Raw genomic sequence first — 5,091 nt, 5'->3', positions numbered from 1 at the left:
ATGATAGTCATCATAGGACAGGTAATATGAATAGACATTTGAAAACATGCCCTAGACCGACTGGTGGATTATTGTCGGTGTCTGAATTCTATTCCCAAAACTTTGATCTTGTTGCATCAGAATCTGCATTTAGTATTAGGGTAGAGTACTAGATCAGTATCGTAGTTCATTGTTACCAAAAAACAGTTCAACCTTTGTTGTGCACATGAGATTGGCTATTTGGAAAATGAGGTAATATATTTTTATATGGTATAGTACTATTGTTTTATTTCTTTTCATAATTATTTTGGTAAACTTCTCATAATTTGAAGGGTTTTTAATGTTTGATTTTTCTATACTTAGTCTATGCGGAAGAGAGTTCTGATGTGGAAAACCTTACTGAAAACATCATCAACATAACTCTTGAAGGCAATAGATCAATGATAGAAGCATATTTATGCGCCTTAGTAAGCTAGTTCTTATGCATTTTTGTTATGTTTTCTTCCTTAAAGTAGTCTTTTAAGCTACTTTCATGTGTTTTCAGGTTTAAAGGACATATTACATGAAATGATGCAATTTGGAGCTTTTGGAGCAAAACTGAGCTGGAATGTGGTGTATGTAAATGGAGCACGAGGAATGAACGTGGTTGAAGGTCAAAGGAGTTCAAGAAATGAAGAAATGAAAATGAAGAGCAAAGAAGTCGGAATTGGCAACCAAAGTTTCTAAAGTTGGAAGTTTCTATTCTTGGAGGTTTCCATTGTCGTGAGTTTCTATTCTTGGCTTTGGGCTTTTAGATGACCTAAACCCTAACTCTTTGTGGACCCTAAGCCTATGCCACACCTAAACCATAACCTTAGCCCATTTTAGAGCCATTGCCGTGGGCTTTAGCCCAAGTCCTTTCCCTTGCCATGCAAGGGGGGGCATTTTAGGCCCAAATCCATGCATTAAGCCCTTCACCCTAATTCTTCCTCCTAATCCATGCATCCACATTCACCTAAATAAATCCTAAACTACATCCACTAAACCATCCATCCACCATAATTCCCACCATTCCATTCACACTTAAATGCCCATTATCCCATTTCTTTAGCTTTTTAATTCCACACCATCCCATTATCATCCACTAAACCATCCATCCACCATAATTCCCACCATTCCATTCACACTTAAATGCCCATTATCCCATTTCTTTAGCTTTTTAATTCCACACCATCCCATTATCATCCACTAAACCATCCATCCACCATAATTCCCACCATCCACACCTTTTCCCTTCCACCAAATACCTTAAACAAACATCCATTAACACCCATTCTCTTCCTATAAATACCCATTCATTCCATTCACCAAATCATCTCATTTTCCATTGTAATACACAAACACTTCCCCTTCTCCATCTTCTCCATTTCCACTCCATTCCACACTTCCATCCCCCCAACCAACCTATCCTTAAACCTTGTGCTACAACAACGAGGAAGAGAATAGTGCCTAAACGTTCATACAATTCAAGTTTGAGTTGTTGGAATGTTTAGGTGTTTCTTTGATTTCAAAGTTTCATTTTAATTCTCTTTGTTTTGTACGTATAAGGAATGGAGGAGAAGAGTGCTTAAACGTTCATACAATTCAAGTTTTGAGTTGTTGGAATGTTTAGGTGTTTCTTTGATTTCAAAGGTATGAGGAACTAAACCCCCTTTAGCTAGGGGGTGATTCGAAACTATGTTTATATTTGCAATATGAATTGATTAACTTTCGTTGGAATTTCATAAGTTGTGGATTCAATTTGTTTAACCGTTTGATTGATAACTTATTTATGAATGTTTATTAAGAATGCGCGCTTAATTTTCATGCATAAATATGACGCTAGAATATAAGTGATTTTCACCTAATCGTTATGAACTTATATTCACAAGTAGTGGAGGTTGCTTATAAACAATCGTGTTAAATGAATTCTTGGCACGAGTTTCATGCTCATCATAGTAACGAATGCCTCGTCAACACTTATAGTTTTCATAATACTTAATGATCTTTGATTGTATCTTTATTGTGCTGTTCACGTAAAGGACTTTTGGAGAATGTTGTGAATTGCGTTGCGCAAACCCATCCAATTCATTAACTTAAGGAAAACTTGACGGTTAATTTAAGCGGACCTAATTAATCCGGAGTGTTGAGTTTCATAATTTATCGAAAGACCAACTGAGAATCAATCTTGTATGCAAGTATAACATGTGTGGAGAAGAACCCCTTAGCTAGCATTCATTCCATATTTCATCACATTCATATTTAAATTCTACCTTTAAATTACAATTTGTGCATTTAATTTATTTTCGTCAAAATCTCAATCCCCCTTTACTTTAGTGTCCAATTTAGTTAGAAAGTGTCTTAGTTTGTGTTTATAAGTGTTTTGTATTCTTTGAGTCTTTTTATTTGTTTTAGTGTTTTAATGTTTGTTTTACATTTTTGAGTCAGTTTCCAAGTGATTTAGTAATCCCTCCTAATCCCCGGTCCAGAACGATCCCTCACTTATCCATTCTACTACAATTGTCAAACGAGGGTTTAATTTGTGCGCGTATAATTCTCGCACCAAATTTTGGCGCCGTTGCCGGGGATTAGCAACTTTGCTAATCCCTTGGTTCTTTTATGTTTGTTTAGTTTGTTTTCGTTTTAGTTTCTAATTTAGTTTTATTTTCTTTGTTTGATGTTACTTTTGATATTTGCTTTAGTTCTTTTTCTTTGATTTTAGGTGCTTGAGAAGTAAGACATGGATTTTGCTAGCATTCAAGCTCAATATGCAAATCTTACTTCTCAATTGTCGCAGATTGCTGAAAGAACCACAATACAAAATGTCCCTACATTTAGTGCATCTTATAGGCAAGGATACCAAGCCAATCAATATCCACAAAGCGATTGGAGTGATCATTCAAACTCTATGTGGTGGGAAGCTCAACAAGTTCAACATGAAGCATATTGGCAGCCATATGAGGAGTTCTGTTCAAGACCTATGCAGCCGCTACAACCTTATATGCAATATGCTCAATCAAACTCAGGTTCGTCAATAGATTATAATCAAATTCTTAATGAATTAAACTCTTTGGTGCAGGGTTCACAAAATCAAGCTAAGGAGACTCACCAAGAAACATATTGGCAACCATATGAGGATTCATATGCACCACCACAGCCTTCCCCTCAATCTTCACATCCAAATTCAGGTATATCAAATTGTTATAAGGAAGTTATTCAACAACTGAATTCTGTGGAGCAGGGCAGGGAAGCTCAACCATTTCAACAAGACGCATTTTGGCGACCAATTGAGGATTTCTATCAAGCAAAAGAGTTGGCTGAGTGGAACAGTCAATTTAGGCAGAATGCAGAATGCATGGAACAAATTCAAGAACAAATGGTTGAAGATGAGCCCATGCATGAATTGCTACTGCTTGAAGAGGAGGAGGATGCACAAGGCACGGCAAGGGAAGAACAACCCTTGCCGCAACCTCCCAATATTCCTACACCACCCCATTCAAGTAAGGTTGTTCCAAATTTAATTATTTCTAACTTTGTTCCCCCAAATGCACCCTTCCCTGGCAGGTTCATGCAATCCATGAAAGATGAGGGGAAGAAAGACATCTTGGACACCTTTCCAACAATTCACGAGGAAAAAGTGGTTGAGGAGCATCTTGAATTCATCAAGGAGGAAATTGGAGTGGATCACACAGCCACAACCTGCAAAATGTCCAATCTGAATGAAAACATCCCTTGTGCATTTGTTGAATGTGCTGCGACTTTAGAGCCAATATTGCAGCCCATAGGTAAGCCGCCTCCCCGAATTTCAATTTTCTTTTATACTAATATGTGGTTAATGATCCAGGCACCCACTTTAGAATTTGAACCATTACCGGATCATCTCAAGTATCACCCCCCATTCAAAGATAAATTCCATGCCGGGGGTCCTAAGTGAGAAAAGAAGTTCTTCGTCCGGCTGCAAGACGTAAAAGAAAGCGCTACTTGGGAGGCAACCCAATACAGTGAATAAAGCTTGTTTATTGATTTCCGAGTGATGAAAAAAAAAAAAAAAAAAAAAAAAAAAAAAAAAAACATGGCAGAAAGATGGAGCCTTCACAAAGGTTGTGTACTTGAGGCCCCACTACGTGGCAACACTCTCGGAACAGGAGGTATCGGAACAGAAGGTATCGGAGCAAGAGGCATCGGAGCGGAAGGCATCGGAGCGGGAGGTACCAAAGATAGATCATTCAAGGCCTCAAACCTTGGTGGAACGCTGGATGACCCAGGAAAGAGGTGCCTCTGGAAGAAAGCCGCAAGCTTTTGACGGTCATCAAGCTCATCAAGCTTCCTCTTCATGCCTGACGAATAATTGTTGGCAAGCACGTGCAAACTTCGGTTCTCGTACTTAAGCTGTTTGATCTCCTGCTTAAGACTTTCCACCTCCGCCATCAAGGATTCAACCTGACGGGAGCGAGCAAGAAGGCGTTGGCCCATGTTGGACACAGAGCCAGCGCACTGAACGCTAAGAGCCAAGGACTCTTGAACGGCCAACTCATCGGACCGTCCAGAAAGCAGCTGACTGTCTTTGGGAGTGAGGAGGTTCCGAGCCACTATCGTAGCCGTTGTGGGATCCGTCATCACAGAGTCCTCATCTGTAAGAGGGCCATGGGAAGATAAGAAAGACGGGCACCATACCTTACCCTGACGAGACGCGACCGGATCACTGCTTAGACTCAAATCTAAGCAAAGGTTCGATGGGTTGGATGAGCTAGCCATTGTTCACGAAGTTAAAAGAGAAGGGGTGGACGAAGTAGATTTTCAAACGGGCCGGAGACGATTTCTGGGCAATTTTCAAGTGTGCATGCTAGAGGTGATCAATCACCTCTATTAAAGGAGAGGCGTTCACCAATTCAGAATGAAGAGACACCACTCTTCAAAACCGGAATTTCCGGCGTAAAGATCGCCAGCTCGTCAGACGCAATCCCAGCTTTTCAGAAGACGCGTGGAAGGCGAGAAATCAGCTGCACACTTTAGCCAACAAATGTGGGAGACAAAGCCGAAAGCTCCCGGCTTTCCAGAAAGCGTGTGCATATTTGTAGAAAACTCCCGGCTTTG

The sequence above is a fragment of a genome, unplaced genomic scaffold (genome assembly GCF_019419815.1).
Source record: "Pyrus x bretschneideri cultivar Hongxiangsu unplaced genomic scaffold, Pyrus_bretschneideri_v1 Contig8, whole genome shotgun sequence".
NCBI lineage: Eukaryota > Viridiplantae > Streptophyta > Magnoliopsida > Rosales > Rosaceae > Pyrus > Pyrus x bretschneideri.
The sequence above is the reverse complement of the archived record's forward strand: the minus strand, read 5'-3'. Positions refer to the sequence as shown.